Source organism: Uloborus diversus, chromosome 7 (assembly GCF_026930045.1).
Source record: "Uloborus diversus isolate 005 chromosome 7, Udiv.v.3.1, whole genome shotgun sequence".
NCBI classification, from domain to species: Eukaryota; Metazoa; Arthropoda; class Arachnida; order Araneae; family Uloboridae; genus Uloborus; species Uloborus diversus.
The window spans coordinates 90,725,048-90,751,141 of NC_072737.1; positions in this window are offsets into that span (position 1 = coordinate 90,725,048).

The window sequence follows — 26,094 nt, forward strand, 5'->3', positions numbered from 1 at the left end:
CAAACGTCGTTGTCGTCTTTAATTTTTTCCTTTTCCGTGGTGACGATACATTGCGGATCACAGCAATAGACGAATTTGTGTAAATTTTGAGCTTCTTTGAGAAAAAAATATCCATTTTTAATCATGGGGTTAAAAGTCACGAGAATATTCAGATATTTTTCGGCAGTTTCAAAAACCGGATCCAAATAAGCTTCGAGAATCGAAAAAATTTGTTTTTTACGTAGATCATCGTCGATCGCAGAGTCATTCCAGCTTTCCAGAAAACGTTCCAATTTCATGACGGCAAAATTAAACTGAATATTGACGATATCGTAAATGGCTTTCCATTCGCGAGCCATTTCGATAAAATGAGGACATTTTTTAATGTTTTTCGGAAAGTTTGAAACATGTTCCGTTACTTTTGTTGTTGCAAGATGTTTTTCAGCAATCAATGTAGACATGGTTACCGATACACAAAAAAATAAAGGATTTGAAATTTATTTTTGATAAAGAGGTTGTGTATCGTTATTAGTGTCATTAAAAAAAAAAAAAAAAAAAAAAAAAAAATATATATATATATATATATATATATATATATATATATATATATATATATATATTTTTTTTTTTTTTTTTTTTTTTTTTTTTAATGACACTAATAACGATACACAAACAGTTACATTCAAGTTTCAATAACATTTAACACTATGACAAGTATGCTAAAACAGCAACAACAACAAGAAACTCAAACAGAATATAAATCATGTAAATACGAAAAGTTAAACAATAGAATAGAGTATATCGTCTACATCAAAATCGTACCGATCCATTACCGGTATCCGGATGCATCGATCCAAATCCCAAGTGATGTATCACGTGACCTTTATGACATATCACGTTACCTTTATGACATATCACGTTACCTTTATGGCGTCAACAAAATCAAAATGAATTTGTGGTGGTTCATCAATGTATTTGCTTATTACAACAAATTGAATAAAAAAAAACAAATCATTGAAAATTTTTGATTAAAAATTAAATCTTTGCGCAATTATACATTTTACTACGTCCAATAATGGCTAGGTTTTTTTTTTTACAAAACGAGGAGATTGAGAGAAACAATCTCTCAATCTCCTCGTTTCGTTTTTTTTTGGCATTTATTTTTTAACAATACATATTTGCAAACAAAAAATATATATACATATGTATATGAAATATTTACATATTATGATTACACAATCATGAATACAATTCAATTATCTAAAAATACAGAGTTTAAAAAAAAAAAGCGGATACGTTAATACGTTCTAGGTGCACAACGGTATGAACCACACAAACAATCTTGTGCAGCTTACAAGTCTTTGACGCACATTGTTCGATATTCACACTTTTTATCAAATCCCATCGCAATCAACAGGTCTTTTACGGCGTTGTTATGGCCTTTGTACCCCCACACATAGTCTTTTCTTCTCCGAAAGCGGGATAGGCAGTAGTTTGATCCACACACACAAACAATCTCGTGCAGCTTACAAGTCTTTGACGCACATTGTTCGATATTCACACTTTTTATCAAATCCCATTTTGCACATCCAACAGGTCTTTGTTTTGACGGCAAAGTTCTGTCCTTTATACCGCACACATAGTCTTTTTTCCTCCGAAAGCAGGATAGGTAGTAGTTTGATCCACTCTGGCAACGGTATGAGGTCAGTTTTTTTTTGTTCCCGGAATAGAGTGATAATCCTTTCCGAGGTAGTAGAGTTTTTTGCAGATAGATGATGGTCAAAAGTACATTTAAAAATAATAATATGTACTCTCTCCATTACAGTTACCTTTTTTCAAAATGACAGATTTTTTTAAAAAAAAGCGGTACGCTAAAACATCCTCCAGTGCACAGCGGTGCGACCCACACACAGTCTTGTGCAGCTCACATTTTTTGATGCACAATTTTTTTCGTTCGTTTTCCACACTTAATTTTTTTGTAAAAATTTGATGGATAGTGTCGATTCGAGGCATCCCCACCATTTCGATATTCACACTTTCAAATCCCATCGCATCCAACAGGTCTTTTACGGCGTTGTTATGGCCTTTGTACCCCCACACATAGTCTTTTCTTCTCCGAAAGCGGGATAGGCAGTAGTTTGATCCACAACGGTATGAAACACACAAACAATATTGTGCAACTTACAAGTCTTTGATGTGCGATATTCACACAAACAATCTTGCACATCCAACAGGTCTTTGTTTTGACGGCAAAGTTCTGTCCTTTATACCGCACACATAGTCTTTTCTTCTCCGAAAGCGGGATAGGCAGTAGTTTGATCCACAACGGTATGAACCACACAAACAATCTTGCGCAGCTTACAAGTCTTTGACGCACATTGTTCGATATTCACACTTTTTTATCAAATCCCATTTTGCACATCCAACAGCTCTTTGTTTTGACGGCAAAGTTCTGTCCTTTATACCGCACACATAGTCTTTTCTTCTCCGAAAGCGGGATAGGCAGTAGTTTGATCCACACACACAAACAATCTTGCACATCCAACAGGTCTTTGTTTTGACGGCAAAGTTCTGTCCTTTATACCGCACACATAGTCTTTTCTTCTCCGAAAGCGGGATAGGCAGTAGTTTGATCCACAACGGTATGAGGTCAGTTTTTTTTTTTGTTCCCGGAATAGAGTGATAATCCTTTCCGGGGTAGTAGAGTTTTTGCAGATAGATGATGGTCAAAAGTACACATAGTCTTTTCTTCTCCGAAAGCGGGATAGGCAGTAGTTTGATCCACAACGGTATGAACCACACAAACAATCTTGTGCAGCTTACAAGTCTTTGATGTGCGATATTCACACTTTTTATCAAATCCCATTTTGCACATCCAACAGGTCTTTGTTTTGACGGCAAAGTTCTGTCCTTTATACCGCACACATAGTCTTTTTTCCTCCGAAAGCAGGATAGGCAGTAGTTTGATCCACAACGGTATGAGGTCAGTTTTTTTTTGTTCCCGGAATAGAGTGATAATCCTTTCCGGGGTAGTAGAGTTTTTGCAGATAGATGATGGTCAAAAAAGTACATTTAAAAATAATAATATGTACTCTCTCCATTACAGTTACCTTTTTTCAAAATGACAGATTTTAAAAAAAAGCGGTACGCTAAAACATCCTCCAGTGCACAGCGGTACGACCCACACACAGTCTTGTGCAGCTCACATTTTTTGATGCACAATTTTTTTCGTTCGTTTTCCACACTTAATTTTTTTGTAAAAATTTGGTGGATAGTGTCGATTCGAGGCATCCCCACCGTTTCGATATTCACACTTTCAAATCCCATCGCATCCAACAGGTCTTTTACGGCGTTGTTATGGCCTTTGTACCCCCACACAGTCTTGACTCCTTTGGCGTTCCTCTGAAAGCACGCTAAGCGGTAATTAATCCACTCTGGCAACATGAGGTCATTTTCTTCAGGTTTTCTTTTTGGCGGGTAGAGTGACAAGCCATCCCTGTAATTTTGTAAATAAAAAATGGAGGCGCAGTCCTTTCTCAGCAGTCGAGTGGTCTTCAACGCCGTTGTCAAATCCAATGTGAAATGGTCATAGTCGTACTCGATATCGTCAATGGTGGTCATTGCTATCTCTCTAAAGTAAAGTTTTCCACCAATACGGAATCCTTTACCATCGATCAATGCAAATATCCTCGAATCTTCCATTTCTCAACCAGAGAGAGAGAGAGCACCAACAACTAGACTTGAGAGCGAGAGAGAGATTGGAATGAAAAATCATGTTTCGTGCTCCCCTATTTATACTCCGATTCGACCTCGTTTTTTTTCCCCCTATCTAATCAACCTCACCTCATTCGTCCTGTCACGCGCACGTGCAATCACATGTTTCACTATCATTATCTCACTTCCTGTTTCCTCCATTCATCCTGTCACGCGCTCGCGCGCTCGCAATCACATGTTTCACTATCGTTATTTCACGTCCTGTTTTTTTTTTCTTCCTTCTTCCTTGACTCGCGACTTGGTCAAGCTTTCGCGAGCGTCATTCTCTCTCTGTATCTTGCAGCTCTACCGTCACACGATGCACGCTTTGACTAACGTTGTAGGAATTATCGACGCTCATGGAGTATACGATTCAAAACTCAATTTCTATCCCCGTGAGTTTTCCCCATTATGAGATGTGATGGATTATTGTTTGATTTCATACATTATTTGGTGGACTTGACATCTGTTTTTTACACAGTATACAGGAGACTTGACTAATTTCACTATAGAAGGACTCTCACTATTACCTTCCAAACAAGAAAACAAAAAAACAGTTCTCTTTGAAGACGTGGAAGATATCATCTCCAAATGGTGGCAGATTTTTCGACGCTTTTCCGTTCCTATCACCACCCGCCGGGAAAAATGGTGGCGCGTGTCGGGCTTCGTCGGGCATCGAAGTGATTTTAAAAACGTTTAAACATTCCGTTGATCAATTTGGAATATTTATGGTTTTCCCGAGTTCGATTCTCGATATCGTTCGACGATCACCCGTCCGTCGTCATGCGGAAATAAATAACATTCCATCGTCTTGTGATTTTCACGAAGAAGGCGAAGAATTCTCCATCCATTTCTGTTCCAATGAATATATCGCGGCCATGCATTTTTTGGTTATCGTCGTCACGATGGGAACCCACCGACGAATCATATTTTTTTAATGACTGATTTTGAATTGGAAAAAAATATGACTTTGATTTTGACGATTTGTTTCCAGAATTTTGAAATGTGTTTTTGTTTTTGTCATCTATAATCAAATTTGTATCATCATGTAAACTTTTTTATTATTACAATAAAAAAATTTTTTTTTAAATGTTTTCGAGAGCCAATATTGGAGAAAAAAAAAGAATTTATTCGATATTCATTCGTTCCATGAGATTCGTCACGTCGCATGTTTCATTTTTACTTTTTCGCAAAACGGGGGTACTGAAATGAGGAATGGGACTGACGTTATATCGTACGAGCGCGCGTAATCCCGTAATCGCCAAAAACCGATGACAGTTGGATTTCCGACACAATTCGCAAGGGATGTTGAGAAAATCATCGGCAGATAAAAACCATCGAATCATTTCTCGGACGGAGATAATAATAAACGAATTGGAACAGAGGGTATCGTAAGTGTACGAATCGACTGCGTAAATAATTTTGATTCTCAATCTCGATAAATCTTCAGCAAAAACAATCCAATCGATGAAATGATCCCTCGAAATGTACGCGGAACCGTTGGTGATGGTATATCCTTCACCGATCGCGACTATCCCGGGTACGGTATCTAAAAAACGCAAAGATCCTGCCATTACCATATAATATAATTAATTTCTCTCGAGTCTTGATTTCGGTTCAAATTTTGACTAGTTATTCGGTAGCAGGTTCGAAACCGATTTTCGCTTGAAGTCCCCAAGGAAGTATGGAAAATAAAATTGTAATGAGAAACGATATGACGAGTACTTTTATAACTTCTACCGTACAAAAATGTATGATTCGATGTGAGATTCCACCCTCATATGAAGCGTTGAATAAGTCGTACAAAATGAAATAATTATCCACTAAACGAAGCACTTGGAAAAAATTTGCGTTAAACTGATCCATGATGAACATTTAACTGTTTTTTTTTTTGCACACAAAATTGAAAAGATGATTTCAATCCAAAGATTCTCAGTTTTAAAACGCAAACATTACAAAATTACATTTAAAAAAAAAAAAAAAAAAAAAAAAAAAAAATATATATATATATATATATATATATATATATATTTTTTTTTTTTTTTTTTTTTTTTTTTTTTTTTTGCTTTAAGGAATTACCGTAATTTTCATTATATTTTTATAATTTTAGACTTTAAAACTAGTCGATTTTCGACTAAAATTTGAGAAATTTAGTTGGAATTTATCACATCCTTTATTATTAAATTAGATGGTATTTTGCATTACATTTTTAACTTAGAATTTATCACATGCTTTATTATTAAATTAGATGATATTTATATATATATATATATATATATATATATATATATATATATATATATATATATATATTTTTTTTTTTTTTTTTTTTTTTTTTTTTTTTTTTTGCTTTAAGGAATTACCGTAATTTTCATTATATTCTTATAATTTTAGACTTTAAAACTAGTCGATTTTCGACTAAAATTTGAGAAATTTAGTTGGAATTTATCACATCCTTTATTATTAAATTAGATGGTATTTTGCATTACATTTTTAACTTAGAATTTATCACATGCTTTATTATTAAATTAGATGGTATTTTTTTCATCATTTTACATTACATCCTTTTATTATTGGATTACATGGTCGTATTTTTAAACATGAATATTGAAATAAATCAAATCACATTGAATTCGAATGGGGAGTATCCTTTATTATAATATGTTTTATTTCTTCAAGTGTTATTATTCCTTTTTAACATTTACTTTGGATAGCAAATCGTTAAATTAAAAAGAGAACCCTCGTATCCTTTATTATACGATCGTTTCAGATTAAATGAGATGATTCTCAGCATTGATCTTGGATACAGTAAAATGGAACTGTCGTATCCTTTATTATACGAGTGTTTGAAATTAAATGATAATTTTGGATTGCAAATCGTTTAAATTAAAATGGAACCGTCGTATCCTTTATTATACGATTGTTTCAGATTAAATGAGATGATTCTCAGCAATAGTAAAAATTGTTTACACTAAAATGGAACCGTTTCAAATTAAATGATACTTAGCATCGATGATTTTGAATTGCAAACCGTCTAAATTAAAATGGAAGCGTCATATCCTTTATTATACGATTGTTTCAAATTAAATGATGCTTAGCATTGATGATTTCGGATTTCAAATCGTCTAAATTAAAATGGAACCGTCGTATCCTTTATTATACGATTGTTTCAAATTAAATGATGCTTAGCATTGATGATTTCGGATTGCAAATCGTCTAAATTAAAATGGAACCGTCGTATCCTTTATTATACGATTGTTTCAAATTAAATGATGCTTAACATTGATGATTTTGGATTGCAAATCGTCTAAATTAAAATGGAACCGTCGTATCCTTTATTATACGATTGTTTCAAATTAGTTAGATGTATGGAATAGGTGGTAAAAATTTCAAAGCCTAACACAATTTAGTTTCTGAGAAAAAAGGAACATTTAGTTTCTGAGAAAAAAGGAACATTTAGTTTCTGAGAAAAAAGGAAACATTTAGTTTAAAAAATACCATTTCGAGATATTGCAATTTAAAGGGGACCCTAAAAAAATAACCTCTAACCATTATTGGACATGTATATGTATCAGCGGAAAGTGCATCATGGAACCGAAAGAGAAGAAACAGTGCAGCATATAGAGCACGGAGGGATACAAATTTTAACCAACATTGAAGAATTTCCGAAAACGCTTTGCTACTGTAGCGATCCAACGTATTTCGGATGTAAATATTGCGATGAAAAAGTACCGGACTTGTGCAGGAATGGAATATTTTTTTACGATCAGTTTTTTTTTAAAAAAAAAAAAGACATTTATGGTTATTGTAAATATCCGTTTAAAAAAAGTAATTGTAAACAAAAACCGAAGTGTCTCGATCATGGTAATTGTATTATCTAATTTAAACTAAATAGTTTGGAATATATTCACTGTAATTCATCTATTAATCTGAAACTATACTAGATATTTTGGAACATATTCACTGTAATTCATCTATCTGAAACTATACTAGATATTTTGGAACATATTCACTGTAATTCATCTATCAATCTGAAACTATACTAGATATTTTGGAACATATTCACTGTAATTCATCTATCAATCTGAAACTATACTAGATATTTTGGAACATATTCATTTAAAGAACCAATATTGGACACTTTATTTTTAAAAAAAAAATATTTTTATTCATTCATTTTATTCATACAATCATTTCATTTTTTCTTTAAAAAAATACACATATAAAACAATTCGTAAAACACATATAAAACAATTCGTAAAACACATATAAAACAATTCGTAAAACACATATAAAACAATTCGTAAAACACATATAAAACAATTAGTAATACACATATAAATAGTCATCAGCTACACTAAAATGAAATTTCAAACCATTAGACAGTTTTAATTTCAGTCCTTTCATCAAAGTTCCGTCCGTACATTCTTTAAAGAATGTCGCTTTCAGCGGATTGGACGAATTGATTTTCATCGTGTAGCTATTGAACACGTCACCCGGCGTCGAAATATCCATCGGATCCGATGATGATGCTGGTGGCACAAGAGTCGAAGGTAAAGTTTCTAGTAAACTTTCTTCTTTCTCGTCACCGCGTATTTCGATCTGCTCAATGTTGACTTCGATGTCACTTTTTGCCGGTTGTACACTGCAGCATGGCGTCGGTGGAAATTCAATCACTCCGGGGACGACACCACGCTCTTTGAAAGAAGGAGAAGGAGAAGAAGATGCCGAGAATACATCGCTATCTATGATCAATCTGTGTTGAAATTCCTCCTCATCGTACGGCGGAGATCGTTCCAAGACTTGGATTTCATTCGGAAACGTTTTTTTACGATGTTCGGCAGATACCATGACGGGAGCAGCAGGTTTAACGACGACTGCATCACAAGTAGTAGTAGTAGTAGTAGTAGTATCAGTAATAGCAGCAGCAGCAGTAGAAGAAGAAGAAGAAGAAGAAGAAGGATAGTCTATAGCCATCAACTGCAAGACTCGCCAATCATTTTCGTACAGTCTAAAGTAGCGTTGACTGCATTTTAACAAATGCTCCCCTTGAAGCATTTTTTTTCCGATATTCCAACAAAAGCTCCTGCAATACATACATCTCTGCAAGGGATTCAAACGATGCTTGTATTTATGATGATTTTCAAAATCTCCGAAAGAAACAACGCTTTCGCATAGCGTACACACAGTTTTTCTACAAGAATGCCTGCTAATAAAATTTCTATAGCTCTTGTAAGACATTTTCTCTCTCTTTCTCTATAGGCTCTGGAGTCACAGTTGTTCAATCTCGGAACGAAAAGTGAATTAGTCGAGACGAGATGAGCTTCTTTTATACTCGCAAAAGGAGGAAACAAAACGCATTTAATCTAATCGATCACGACTAGTGCACGTGCAAGGAAGATGTTACGTGTGTGACGAGATAAGAGCGTAAGCGTGAAGGTCAAATTTACACAAAACAAAACAAAACAAAAATTGCAGCTGCACAAAATGAAATGAATTTTTTTTTTAGACCACCTAAACCTAATATTTATACATACATTATAAGGTTAATGTTAGATTAAACATCATATCATGTCAATTTTTTTATTTATATCATACTTTTATAAAAGTATTATTATCGATAGATCATACTAAGTTGTTAAAATGTTACATTTCAAACTCAATATATTCCAGTATGTTTATATATAAAAGTTATGTTTAAAAATCGATAGATCACACTAAGTTGTTAAAATGTTACATTTCAAACTCAATATATTGCAGTATGTTTTTTTATATATATATATATATAAGTTATGTTTAAAAAATCGATAGATCACACTAAGTTGTTAAAATGTTACATTTCAAACTCGAAAGATCACAGTAGGTTGTTATCATCACATACAAGTCCAATAATGGTTATAGTTTTTTTTTTAAAAAAAACAATATATATATGCATAACATACAATATAAATGAATAATATAAAATATAAATGAATAACATACATTATAAATGAATAATATACAATATATAGATACATAACATACAATATAAATGAATAATATCAAATATAAATGAATAACATAAATTTCAAAAAAAAATAGAGATATAGATGAATATATACATAAATTTCCAAAAAAAAATAGAGATGAATAGATGAATATATACATAAAATTTCAAAAAATATATAAATGAATAACATAAAATATATACATACAATTATTATTACATTCTCCTGTCACCGTTACACGGTCCAATGTTCTTTAATACTGCTTTATAAAAAAAGTTATAGGCCAGCACATGCTCTAGAGCACACCGAGAGTAAATACCGGTATTTTTTTTATGTATTATGCACTTTTGTACGTCAATTTTTTGATACTGACTGTCTATAACGAGATGCCTCGAAAACAATTGCAGTATCACTTCTATGGTCGGCATCTGCAGAACTTTTACGTCGACAAACCGCTGGTTCATGTCCTCCAAGAGTACTTTCAACTCGTTATTCCCGCAGGCCCAATGTATCTTCCCTTCAGACGAGTTCCTTATGAAAAAGAGGGAGATGATGTACCTGATGTCCGCGTAAGGCACCAGGATATCTCCTTCCTTCTTCCGGTCGGCATAGAACGTCATCTCGTCTTCAGGGTCCAGCTGATGGTACACCGTACGGAAATCACCGTGCGTCAGCCATTCGAACCTCATTTCTTTCTCCAGATCGATGGTGAAATGTTCAACGACTTCTCCGTCAATCGAAATCATAGCTATTTCGCGAAATCGGTATTTTCCAGCACAATAGAATCCTTTAGCATCAATGAAAGCAAATACGCCGTAATCAGACATATCGTTTTTTTTTTGCAGTAGTACACGCAACAGCAACAGCAACAGTCAAAGAAGAAGAGATGTGTGTTCCTTTCCAATTCAAGCTGCTCTTTTATATCGCGTCGATCACGCGTTGACCTCGTGGTATCCTCGTGGTCTATCTCGTGGCCTGCCTTCTCGTTCCCACGATCGGTTGATTTCATCACGCGCTGATCTCGTGATCCGTTTTTTTTTTCTCCCGACACGCACTTCACTCGATCACGCGCTATCCCTGCCATTGTTTCATCACGCGCTAGCCCTTGCGGCATTTCGTGGTCGTCTCGTGATGATGACCTTCTCGTTCCCACGATCGGTTGATTTCATCACGCGCTGATCTCGTGATTCGTTTTTTTTCCCGACACGCATTTCACTCGATCACGCGCTAGCCCTTGCGGCATTTCGTGATGATGGCCATCTCGTTCCCACGATCGGTTGATTGATATAAATGTTTGCGTATATCATGGAATAGATTCTTTTTCTCTCTCTCACAGCACCATGTATACCAACGTCGACATGTTCCAAAATTTTCATAATGTGGTTGGAATTATCGATGCGAATGGAGTTTTTGATTCCGAGAACAATTTCGTTCCTCGAGAACTTTCATTGATGAAATGTAAAGGCTATTTCGCATCTTGTCATCATCTCGTCGACTTGAAATCGATCGTCGAACCTCTTCTTCTTCTCGGCGGCTGCTCGGAGTTGTTGTTGTCCACGTTAAATATCGAAGGATTGTCGATATTACCTTCGAAAGGAGAGAAACCCATCGGACCGGAAGATGTCGATCGTGTCATCAAAAAATGGTTCCCGATGGAAAATGATTTATCGACATCCAACAGTGTGATTGCGTGCCGTTCTTCATCCGGAATCCAAAACATTTTAAAACGGTTAAACATTCCTTTCATAGATTTAAAAGACTACGAATATCCAGATTCCATCGGTGAAATAAACAGAAGGTATGGTGAACTTTCTCTTTTGAATCACTCTGAACTGTATGGATTACCGCAATGTGAATTTCATCAGCGCGAAGAAGAAAAAGAACCTTTTGTTTGCTCTATGGAAAATATAACGGCGATGCATTTTTGGATGTGGACTAAACTCGGGAAAAATTGGTCCACTACTAATACTCTGATGACGACCACGAACGATATCCAAAAATGTATCAAAGCGTTAGAAATCGAAAAATATGATTTTGACGTGGACGATTTATTCCAAGATTTTGGAAAGTATGGAATTTTTTTAGACTGTCATGAACTGATGCCTTCGTTAATTTAACAAAAAAAAAAAACAAAAAATTGTATTGTATCATTTATATGTATCGTATCAATTATATATGTATATTTTTCGTTTTAAAAAAAAAACATTTTTGGAGCCAATATTGGATATTTAACCGATATTCATTCGTTCCAAGAGATTCTCCACGTCCCGCGTTTCTTTCATATTATTTCGTAAAACTACCGTACTGAAATGGGGGATATTCGACACGCGATAAGACACGAGCGTCTGTAATCCTCGAACCGCCATGAATCGATGACAATCGGATCGCATACACAACGGACAACTGACATTTTTTATTAAATTTAACGGTAACAGGTACGTTTCTCGGATACAGGATTTAAAAAAAAAAATTCGTACGTGTACGAATCGACTGCGTAAACATTTTTGATTTTCAATCGCGATAAATCTTTGAAAAAAAGAGCCTGATCTATAAAAATATCTCTAGAAATGTACGCAGATCCATTAGTCATGGTATATCCTCTGGGTCCGTCGGCATTCATAGCTACGATTCCTGGAACGCTATCTAAAAATTGCAAAGGTTGTCGATAAGATGAACGTGAATTGAAAATATCATTATTTTCCATATCGTACATATATATATTTCCGACTTTAATAATATAACAAAATACATACACACTCTCTTCTTCGGGTTTTGATCAGAGTAAAAAAAAAAAAAAAAAAAAAAAAAAAAAAAAAAAAAAATATATATATATATATATATATATATATATATATATATATATATTTTTTTTTTTTTTTTTTTGTTATTTAAGTAATAGTAAAAATTTCAATACGAATACATAGGCTCCAACGTCCAAATCCAACAAAGATTCTGTAATATATTTTTTCGATAAATTACATTACACAACGTCCTAATCAATCAGTTTTTTCCTTCTTCGAAATACGGAATATTGGAAGACAAATAAATTTGCAACTGAAATTTTTCGGGACGATTTATCATGATACATAAAAGGACGAAACACGAAATGACAGCTATTTTAGTGATTCCTCTCATAAAAAGATGAATGGTATTAAAATCGTCGATTAAATCGTAAATGAGAGGACGATTAAAAATTAATAAAATTGCGAGAAATATTTGCAAAAAATAACATATCCCCGAAGTAATCATGATATTGGTTTTTTTTTAATCCTCTCTCCTTCAAACCTTTTTGTGGGTAACAATATTTTTTTAACGTAACGATACGTTTCATTATAAATATCAAGGATCACAACATTGAAAAAAAAAAAAAAAAAAAAATATATATATAGATATATATATATATATATATATATATATATATATATATATATATATATATATATTTTTTTTTTTTTTTTTTTTTTTTTTTTTTTCAATGTTGTAGATATATTTTCAACATATTTTTTTCAGCATATTTTTTTCAAATCGTAAATCGTCGTTTTTGTTTCGTCGTACATTTTCGTATTTGTTTTTCTTTATCCGATTCAATTAGCTCTGTCAATGCATCAATTGTATTGTCCAAAAAAATAATTTCCGTTTCTTTGCTCATATCTTTACGTTCTTCGCTCATATCTTTACGTTCTTCGCTCATATCTTTACGTTCTTCGCTCATATCTTTACGTTCTTCACTCGTATCGTCACCTTTAACCGTTGTATTTTTGCATTCTTCGGTCATTTCGTCACATTTAACCGTTGTATCGTGAATTGTTTCCATGGTTAAGAAAACAATTTTTAAATTTTTACGAATTTCAAAAGACACGTCTATATATAATACAGAAATTTGCGAAAAAAAAAAAAAAAAAAAAAAAAAAAAAAAATGTGTCTTACGCAAAATTTTTGTATTATATAAACGTAATTGAATAAAAAGTTACTGTTTTTTTACAACCCATATTTTTCAAAGTTTAAAATTCTCATCTTAAATCGAATTTTATCAAGTTCTCTTTCGTTTATAGGATTTTCACGTGTAATATGAAATATGACAATACAATTATCAAAGCGTACTTTTTTCATCTCTATAATATAACGAAATATAAACTCTAAATAATTTGTTTTCAATTATTTTTATTATTTTCATATATATTTATATATATATACATACATACATACATACAAAAAACTTCACATCAATGTTGTCAGGGTTTCCTTTACTATCCACTCGATTTCGTCGTCAGCTTCACCGCTCATCTGAATACATCCTTCTTTTTCAATAAAATATAAAAACTTTTCTTTAAGAGTCGTCATCACATTGCGAAGTATACAAAGTTCTCTATACCATGTAGAAGTGTTCTCGTAAATCAAAAAAGTTGGTTCGATAAGACTTTGACACTGCGGGCAGGTTCGGTTCCCCTTCGAGCACAATTTGTACAAACACTTCTCGTGATATTCGTGCTTGCACATCAGACGAACGAATTCCTTTCCTCCGTCGTCGTCGTCCAGCGAGTCGATACAAATGCAGCAATCTTTTACGCCGTCTTCTTTCGTAGGCACAAATATCACTTCTTCACGCCACTCTTTCATTTTATGGTCAAAATCTCGGAATTCATCACTGTCAAACACGCATATGTCGAGATGATTCAACAAATACGTCGACGTATACAATCCGCGTGTAGCTCGACACATTTTCGAAACATCACGATTCTTGAGAGACTGAAAAAAATGCACGGCTTTCTCTCGGTGAAAATCGACATTTCTTCTGACCAACATGGTGAGGGGCATATACCGTGACAAAGACATTTGGTGCAACGAAAGATATTCGACTGAATGAAACTCTTGTATCTCCTGCGTGTATATATACCGTACCGATAACGATCACATGACCTAAGAAAGAGATCACGTGCTAAGGAAATGTCGAGGTCAAACGCGAAGCAAATGCGTAATTTGAGAGATGACGTGATAAGATTGCAATCGATCACGGCGAGTACACGTGCTAAGGAAATGTCGAGGTCAAACACGAAGCAAATGCGTTTTTTTTTTTGAGAGATGACGTGATAAGAATGTAGGAATGAATAATCGAGGTCGAACATGAAGCGTTACTGCGTTCATTTGAAATATGACGAGATAGGAGTGCGAGAATGAATAATCGAGGTCAAACGTGAGGTGTAACTGCGTTTATTTGAAAGATGACGAGATAACTTTTGTCAAACAGGATGTAAAGAAAACAACAGTATGTTGTTAAAATGTTTCATTGGAAAATCGATAGATCGCAATAAAATATTAAGATTTATGCTTAAAAAAAAAAAAAAAAAAAAAAATATATATATATATATATATATATATATATATATATATATATATATATATATATATATATATATATATATATATATATATATATATATATATATATATATATATATATATTTTTTTTTTTTTTTTTTTTTTTTTTTTTTTTCAATGTGTTTTACGCAAAATTGTAAAGTGGTACAACTTTTACATCTCCATCTTATATTGGATTGTAAAAAAAATCGTTATTCATCTTTCGATTCGATATTGTTGTTCGTAATCATTCCGTGCATCGTTTCAATTTTTTTCATTTTCATCGAATCGATGTATTCTGCTAAAGTCGTCAACGAATTGATATCGTTGACATATTCCGCCGTTCTCTTTTCCACGTATCGCATCAACAAATTCCGATAACGACAATCGTGTTCTGATGATGATGGTGATAGAGATGATGAAGAATGATCCGATACTTTTCGTTTGAAACAGTTCAAGAGATGAAGCGCGTGTTTCATTTTCATATTTCGATTCCAAGAGTATCGTCCGTCGCACCAAACGCAACAGAGTAGAGGATTCGCGTCATCTCCGTGTCGTCTCTTGTAATGATTTTCGAAATTTCTGACTGGTATTTTTTCGCAGCACCTCTCACAATCCAAGACGATCGTATTGCGTCTTTTTTTAAAAGATTCGTATCGCGAATAACGATGGTATTTTAAATCATTGTCGTTGTCATTTTTTAAAACATCTTTTTTTTCTAGTAAAACCGTTGCATTTGCAACGTTATCTTTGTTGTTGTTGTTGTTCTGTTGAACCGGTGAAAAGAGTCCGCCGAACCTCTCGTATTGTTGTTCTAGCGAAGCATCACTTTCCATCGGTTGATTTTGATTCACGAAAGGATCCATCGTCGTTCGATAATTATTATCATCATCGTCTTTGCCGAGCAGGATAGATTTCAAAAAATTACACGTAACAGTCTCTTTTTTTTGTTCGTCTTGTTGTCGAGGAGGAGATAATAATGACATGACGATTGATTCTTTTTATTTTTTAAATGTTTTATAATAGAAACAAATAGATTGCGAGCATGCAACAAAAACCGATAAGAGAACGATTTGAAATATATATAAAAACACGAAACGAAAGTTTTTATATATACCCGAGATATAACCAGGGTCAGCAAAATGAAAAACGGAACGAGACATACAACCTTCAAAAAAAAAAAAAAAAAAAAAAAAAATATATATATATATATATATATATATATATATATATATATATATATATATATATATATATATATTTTTTTTTTTTTTTTTTTTTTTTTTCTAAATTAGTATTTGCAATTTTTGCTTCGAATTAAATTTTGATCTCTGTCTCTTATCTTACGTTTGCATGTAGGACATTGTTTTTTTCTAGACAAACATTTGTAATGAAACTCGTGTTCGCAATCTAATACATGATAGTAATTTCCCAAGTTTTCGCAGCAAGATGAACACTGCGATTGGGGCATGATAATCGGTTTTATTTTCGGAATCGTTTTGCAATTGTTTTTCACACATTGATCGGCCATATTGCCCGATAGAATCAATCTGTTGAATAATATGACCGTATTTTTTCAAAAACTAACGATCTTTATACTTTGTGTCGTTCTTAGCCTTCAGAAACGTGCAACTACATTAAAAAAAAAAAAAAAAAAAAAAAAAAATATATATATATATATATATATATATATATATATTTTTTTTTTTTTTTTTTTTTTTTTTTTTTTTTTTTTTTTTGAAATGTGATTTCACAGCATTGAATTGAAACTTCATATCGGATCGAATTCAAAGATAAAAATTTGAGTATTTATTTTTATAAATATAATTTTCAAATTACAATTAATTTAGTGATAATTTCAAAGGCAATATTGGAAATGCGACCAGCTAAGATTTGTAATGCATAGTGCGAATCTCCCGTCCACGAGTGTTTATCGATATTTTTTAACATTTTCTCGAGGTCGCGAAATGATACATTTGTCGAGGTCTATAAAAAAAATTGATACATTCGTCAAGGTCTGCAACCTTTAAATCTCTTTCCTCTGTTCAAAGTTTCCATTTCCAAATCCCGTAGCGAAAAAAACAGCTATTATTTTCCAATTAATCATCATTTAGATATATATTGAACTTTCATTTTCAACACAAGTTCCCAAGATCTTCCATTACCTCAACTTGATAGCAGCTTTTTCAACAGAATACCAATTATAATAATTGATTTGCGCGAAACATGTAACCCGTAGCGAAAAAAACAGCTATTATTTTCCAATTAATCATCATTTAGATCTATTTCACTTTCATTTTTCACAAGTTCCCAAGATCATCCATTACCTCAACTTGATAGCAGCTTTCAACAGAATACCAATTACAATAATGGATTTGCGCGAAACATGTAACCCGTAGCGAAAAAAACCAAAATGACAGCTATTATTTTCCAATTAATCATCATTTAGATCTATTTAACTTTCATTTTCCTCAAGTTCCCAAGATAATAATCCATTACCTCAAGGTTTCTAACTTTTTTTTTTTAAAGATAATCTTGTTAGAGCTTTGACATGTGTAAAACCCGTAGCAGAAACGGCTACTTTTTTTTCTAATTGAGATAAATAGCAACGTTCAAACAGAATACCAATAATAATAATTGACTCGCGCGAAACATGTAATCTTGTTATTATACAAAAAATAAATGACGGCTATTATTTTCCAATTAATCATCATTTAGATATATTTCACTTTCATTTTCCTCCAAGTTCCCAAGATAATAATCCATTACTTCAAGGTTTGGCATGTGTAAAACATACAACTCGTAGCGGAAACAGCTATTATTTACCGATTAATTATCATTTAGATATATTTAACTTTCATTTTCCTCAAGTTCTCAAGATAATAATCCATTACCTCAAGGTTTGACATGTGTAAAAACATGTAAACAGTTTATAAAACAAATATCAGCTATTATTTACCGATTAATCATCATTTAGAGACATTTAACTTTCATTTTCCACAAGTTTTAAACAGATATCCTTATCCAATATTGGTTTAACTCTTTAAGACCGGGAAGGGGGGAATTTTTTACTATAGTTAGGTCCTGACTTTTTCTACCAAGCTATTTTGGAAATGGAATCGTCCACTCTGAGACCCCCCATCGGCAGCATCTCGTCAGTTCTTGTGTGCACTAATTGCAGTAGGCGTGGTAAACTGTCACCTTAATCGCTGTCGCGCTTCAGGCGTGCAGCCTTTTTCGCTATTTCCCTAGGCTAGTGTTTATCGCGTATGTTGGTTCAGCTGTCTGCGATCTATAGACACATGGGATGTTTTAAAATTAGGAATAAAACATCTGAATTGCAAAAAAAATATTCAAAAATCAAAAGCAACTTCGGAATGAAGAATTTCAAAGGGAAAAAATAGAACAAGTCGCGTGAATGAAAAAGAATGAATATAAAAGTTTCTTCATTTCCCCCTTCCTCCCGAAATGCGGGCATCTTCACAAGTTATTAGCTATCAATCCTTGTAGTTGTATTGCCATTGGGAATTGTACATCACTGTCACTTGTCCCATCAGTTGAAAATACTTCGGTCGGAAGAAAGGATCTTTGAGGTGGTCTCACAGCGTGACTTTCCATCAGTTCCTAACCATATTGCTAATAAGTTCGGTTTTTTAGTTTTTGGAAACATTTCTTCCGATTTCGATTGATTAAAAAAGTTTGAGCACAGCCAATAACTTTTATTCTTCTGCAGAATCATAAATTATAAAACATATAGTTCTTTTTAATACATGTTTTCCTTTTTTATAAAGTTATTGAAAGAGGCTATAATAAAATTATAAAACATTCTTTTTTCAGAAATATAAATATTTTTTAGATTTTTAAGAGACATATTTTAGAGTTACAGAAAATCAGAAAAAAATATATGTAACAGGGGCATGGCGAGAGAAGGTTTGCCGGGTTGATTCCCAAATCCCTTAACTTTCGCATATTGATTGTAAATCTTAATATATCTTATACACATATATTAGCCGCCTTCAACGCGTAGATGATATTAATCATAAATAAGAACATTACAGTTCAAGCACAAGCTTAAGATTTATTATGCAATAATTTAAATTTTCCAATTTCAATCAATTCCATTTGCACAAACTGATGAGAATAATTACTGAAAGAATGTTTCTGAAACTATTTTCAAACATTTGGAAGAAATTGCACCCCTATCTCTTTTCCATTTCTGAGTATACTACGGACAAGTAATAAAAGCTATCCCAGTCAGGAGAAAAAAAAAAGGAAATTTAAAAGAAAATAATAGAAAGATAATTTTTCAAGAGTAATAATGAAAAAAAAAAAAAATCGTTTCCTCAAAAAACGGGGGTTAAGAGAATGCTTAGTGGGGAAGCCACGAAATCTTATTTATTTCCCCCCTTTTTTTCTTTTTTAAAATAAAACTAGTCTATGTAATTGGATTTTGACATTACTTATTAAATGACAGATAAAAATGGAGTTTGGCGTCAAAATATGGGATGAATAGCCACCGTAGACTAACTCTTCCAGAGCCGGATTTAGTGGAGGGCAGGCGGGGCCACTGCCCCGGGGCCTCCACTATAAAATTTTTACAAAATATCCTAGCTTTCACGGGTCGAAAATATCGGATATGTGCATATATATCAAAATATTCGGATATACAGTAGAAGACCATTATAACGGACTCCTTGGGACCAGAGCTTTTGCGTTATATAGGTCATTTCACAAATTTTGAAACTAAAGTTCAGAATATGTCTTTATATTAGCACTTCAGAATGAGTTTTATCTGCAATGAGTATTAAAGCACCAACATTACAATTAGTTATTCACAAATAAATATGTTTCACAATCAAACGAAAGTGCATTATCCTGCACTTCTGCTAGCTTCTTGGTTTGCATAACAGCTGCATTTGCAAGAGCCATCTGGTATTTTCTGTTTACTGTAAGGGGGGTACTAATTTCCATTTAAAAGCTTTGGATTAAGATGGAAAGATGAAAAACTGTTTCAAAATAACAATTTTTATGTTTGCATAACAAAAAAGAGGTATTTTTTTAACTTCAAAACCTATTGTTTACTTCTGGAAGGTTGTACGGTTTATAGAAAATTGCGTTATATAGGTCGGCGTTATAATGGTCTTCTACTGTATATCAAAGTATCGGATATTTTCGAAAATATGATAATCTTTTCGAACCCTGATTAGGGGCCTCCACTCCTTCGTTTGCCCCGGGGCCTCCACACTTCCAAATCCGGCCATGAACTCTTCCAATTATAATCTTCATTCCAATGAAATAACATAAGAAAAATTCAGTTTTTTTTTTTGGAGTTTTTTGGTTTTATTCCCGCAAAATAAATTAATACGTAAAATCAATCCGAGTAGAAATAATTTTTCAGTCGATTGTTAATTTTTAACTCTGAAAAGTGAGAGGGCAAGGCCCCTTTACTTTTGAAAGTAAGGTAAAATTGCCCCCCGCCCCTCCAACCCACAAACACACAAGTTGCCATGGTTATCGTATATAACTAGCTAATCGAATATGATAAAGATGAGAGCATACAACTTTTTAACATAGAAATGCAAGACAGATAAATCTGTACTGAACGAAAGTTTTCTTGTTTTGATGCAACTCTGAAATCGCTTAATTATTATTGACAACAATTTCATATTGGGGGAAGGAGGTGACATTTGTTTTCTCTTAAAAAATCAATTAATTCTAAATTAGTGCTAAAAAAGTAAATGCAACAGATGTAGAAGCACAGATTTAGATTTTCTTTATATTTTTCAGTAAGTAAAATGCTGTATGACATGATTTAAAAAAATATTCCCTAAAATTTATTCTGATGATGTTTTCCTGAATAATGCCATTTATACAGAAGTAAATATGTACTTTAATTTGTTTGAAGAATTTAACAATTAATTTAAATTTTCAAGGAAACAAAGTTGTGGGATGTGCTACTGAAAGCAAGAGATAATGTCTTTTTAAATTGATTAAATGAATTTAGGAAAGAATTAAATCCGATTTTTTGGTGTTTGTTTCACTACAATCGTTAAAGGAATATTACAATGTGACTTAGCGCCATTAGAAATTTCTGTTTATCTCACTTCAGAGACAACTGTTTTTGAAGATTTAAGCAGATTGTCATTTTTCACTTTTTTTTTTTTTTTTTTTGTAAATCATGGTTCTGAATTTACATGTTGACAAACTGACTGAATTTCCCAAATTAATGAATAACATGTTGTTCAGAAGAAAACTAGAAACTGCTATTTTGTGATTAAATTTTTATAAGTGCAAATATATATTATATTGCTAGCAAGTATCACTTTACTCAAAATTTTGAACTCTAAAGGTAAAGTGGATAATACGGAAGTTTGTAAATTGTATAATATCGTAACAAAATTCTTTTCTTTTGACCATTCTGAGAGAACTAGTATCTAAGGCATCTTCTTTAGTCACCCGTGCGACCTGAATACTGGAGTTGGTTGACCCATGCATACATTTTTACATGTTATGTGTGTTTTAAGTCCTTATGGAATTATGACCTCCTATCTCACTTTTTGTGGGGCGCTACTGTTTGGGTAACAGTTGTGTGGTGGGGTGCAGTATATTTTCACGAGCAAGTTAAAGCTCTGGGCAGATTTGTTTTGTTTAGATGCCTTCCAAGCTCTGATTTGCTGAGTAATACTTTTAAGTTTCTAAAACTGGAAAGAAATAATTACATTTGGGTTGAAAATAAAAATAATGAAAATAGAAAAGGTTAATAGATGGCGAAATATTGCAAGTAGTAATTGCACACCCGTGTTTCGAGGTTCCTTGTAAACCTGAAGCATGTATATGCAGTTATTTGCAAAGTTTGTGCTTTAATGTTGTACGAATTATCATAAAAATTATACAAAACATTAATTTATAAATCCTAGAATATAATTTATTTTTAAAAAAGTGGTACAAAAAAGTGAGGATTAGAAGTGGAGGAAATTGAAACGAAATCGTACAACGCATTCATCTTTTCTCATTTTTTGAGGAAGCCAAGCGACATCAAGTCATTAGCAGCTCCCCATTCATGCAGTTGTCGCTATCACTTGCTAAATAGCTATCGGCTAGAAGAAAGGGTCTTCTTCGGGGAGGTCTCGCAGTAGGGTGTCTTCTTCTACCCACCACCCCTGAATTCGCAGAACTCGGCCGGGTACGGGCGGACTCGGATCTAAGTTACAAAGCCGTATAGGGCCGGCTTCGGTCTTAAGGAGTTAAGGCTACAATGGAGTCTTAAAAAGCGAAAAATTGACCAAAATTTTGATTTTTCATTTTTCTCTTAATATTAATCTCTAAACTGTGTGTTATTCATAGCAAAAAAATTTTTTCAATTCGGACTATTTTTTACTGAAGTTATAAGCTGTTCTGTCAGGGTCACTTTTAACTCTGCGCTTTTGTTTACCGATTTAAACAGCTGATTTTGACAGTTGGCCACTTGCCAGCTACGTGAATCGCTTCTCAGTACTAATTATCAGATTTTTTTTTGTTCAATGCTAGTGGTGAAGCCATTGATAATTTACTTTCTACTTCTTCTGTCATTATTAAGTTAACTGTAACTGTGTTCAGAGTTTTAATCTTTGTTTTGATTCGAATCTTAGCGTTTCTTGCTACATCACATCCATTTTCAAATTTAGCGTTTACGTTTCTTTTGAACACAAAAGCAGCTCTTTTCAGAGCTAATTTATCATTTATTTATTTAAGTAAGGAAGTTTTGCTTCACTTTATTTGTTATTAATTAGTTTTTTTACAATAAGATATGGATCTATTGAGTTCTCGCTACAGAAAACCCAAATGTCGACCATCTAAACGACGAGCTGCATCTATTGCTAATCTGCAAAAAAAGAAGTTTTCTAAAAAGGAACAAAATACCATCAATGAAGGACTGGATATTTCTGTTGAATCAGAACCTCTTGTTTCAACTCATGTTCCTGAAGACATGAACGCAGAACAATCATTCAACTGTGATTACTTTTTTATGTGCAGCAGTATGTTTGCTACTCTGTTGCAAAATATACCTTGCAATGACTGTGGTGAAAATTCTTTGGATGTCCTTCAGCATCAATCCTATGGATACGCTCAGAAAATTGAACTTATTTGCAAAAGTTGCAACAAAAGTTTTGGTTCTGTGTTTTCAAACCCCCGTGAATTGACAAGCAGCACATTCTGTATCAACAATCGCCTTGTTCGTGCATTTCTGGACATTGACAAAGGGTTTGGTGCATGGAGCTAATATCGAGGGGAGATGGCGCGGCGGCGAAGATCAAATGAATCCGGGTTGCCTTTTCCTGCCATGCCTCGCTCTTTCTCATCGGCACAGGCAAATCGGGTGCTCAATGCTTTTCTACGAGAATTTGTCAAACTTTCCTAGCTTGTATCTTTTCTAAATTTATTTTAATTTTCCAACTGATGGGAAAAATCATTTTACCATAATATCCAAATGGCCTCATTTAAAAATGACCAACATTGGAGGCTATTTAATTATTAAAATTGAGTATTTTCACAGAGCATACTTATTTGATCTGAGAGCTCCCGATCAATGATTTTCTGACTTTTTACAAGTTTTTTTTTACTTTTTAAATCTTTCAACAACAATTCATATAGTACTATGTATATACAGTGGCTCCCAAAAGTCTTCGTACACCTACGACTTTCAACGAAATAGGCCCCAATCCATTGGTTAGAATTAATATTTCGGAATAGGTATTTAATTATAAAATCTATGATCAATTTTTAACAAAACTACATGAAAAGTTTTTAAAAAATATTAAAACTTAATTTTTTAAAAATCAAAAACCAAAAAGTGCCGGAAATTTTATCTCACAAAAGTCTTCGTACACTTTATAAAATGTCTATATACTATTGAATAATCTAACTTTTGATTAAGTTATTAATTAGTAGAATATCATACAGTATTCATAACACCTTTTAAACGTCTGGGAACAGATTTCATTCTTTTTCTTTCTTTTTTTTTGCGTAATTTCTGAGTAAGTGTTCAACCACACTTCGAGTCTCACTGTTTCTAACTCTATTTTTGTCTTAAAGCCCTATTTTCGTAATCTAGCCTCCAGATATCTCTAAATACGTTACATTAAGTTAAAATCTGGAGAATAAGAGAGTATTTTCTAAACTTAAGGACAATTTTCGAGGCACTAGACGCAAACGTTGAAAACCGTGTGCTTCTTATCGTTATCTTGATAAAAAACGAAGTTGTTTCCAATAACCAAATTTTTGGCTAAGAGTTCAAAATTGGTTTTTAAAATATTTAAAGGAACAGCATGATTCATTATTTCATCAAAAAATTACAAACTACCAAGTCCTGATGCTGATATGCACCCTCACGCTAGAACACCTCCACCGTCCTGATAAACTGATCCAAATAAGTTCTTAAGATTAAGTTCCTAATTTTTTTCTTCTACTTACAATTATACAACAATTTAACCAAAAATGTTAAATTAATGTTTATCTGTAAGTAAGACATGAATCTAAAATGATTTTAGCTTATTTATCATTGATTTTGCGACGAAAAGCGTAAGCTTTCTGTTTTACGCACGACAAAGAAAATTTCTGCGGGAAGAGGTCCCATTTATTCCAGCTAATCAGAGAACTTGGCGATCAATTTTAGGTGAAAATTAAATGTAAAATGTTTCATTTAACTCTGCAGAAACTTTTACAACACTCAAATGTGTATTTTTTCATAATTTTTTTAACTTTAAATCTCCGACCACGTTTTGTCAACTTTGCCGGTTGACCTTTTCTTACCTTGTTTTCGGTCCGATTCCTTTCTTTAATGCATTTTATCGAGCACTTTACTATACAACCAAATAAATTAACTAATTTAGAGACATTTCAAACCAATTTACCACTACTGTGGGAAAAAAATTCAAACTTTGAATGGTGTTTGCTCTTTTTTACGAATACCAGTCTTTTTACAGTAATAAGCACAATATTAAGGAATAAATAAACAAAAAATTAAAGCCTAATGACTTATAAGGGTCAACACAATGCAAAAATATTAATAAAACGACATATGATAATTTTAATCATGAATTTATTCGAAAATATTTGAGTGTACGATGACTTTTGTGGCGTGTTATTTCTCTGTCTCTTCGTTTTCTGACCCATTTCGAAAAAAAATCCGTCAATATTTTGAAAAAACCAATGGGTTGTATTTAGAATGATATAGGAATCATGTGAAAAAATATTATACTTCATATTCGAATTCAGTTTCGAGTTATTTTGGTTTTACTAAAAAATTTCAAAGTGTACGAACACTTTTGAGAACCACTGTAGCTTACTTTATAGCTAAAATAAAAAATGTGTCAGCATCAAAATTATTATTTTACTAAATTTCATTGAAATTTTTATGTGTGGGGGTGTATGAAAATTATGATCAGTATAACATTGTTCCTTTCAAATAAAAGAATCTTGTGAATATAGGCCCGTCAATTAGGGGGGGGGGGGGGGCAACTTTTCGAATATTACAGCATTCAATGTAAGAGGGGGATTTGCTGTGTTTTGGCCCAAGCGCCAGAAAACTTTGAAATGACCGGCCTGCGTGGATATAAAATTTAAAAAAATGTTTCAATACATACATTTTTTTTTCTGTTTTGCAATAAAGAAACGCACTAAAAAAATTTTTTATTCATAAATAAATACATTTCAAGAAATAATAACCAATCAAATATATTTATACATTTGGACAATGGACTATAATATGTACATACATCAATAGTGAATGATAAAAACTATACTGGTCAAAAGCATAACAAAAATTTAAAGAATAAATTAGGTTTGTTAAGCTAATTTTTCAGCAATTATCACCTGCAGAGAGCCTTTAATCTTTTAAGTCTATTATTCAAAATTACATTCATGATTTGATGGCAAAAACATTCAGAATGTAGATTTCTGCATTAATAATGCATGAAAACTATCTTTGATCCAGCAACATCCGATCTTTTGTGACAACCTACAACGCAGCAAATTGCCATAT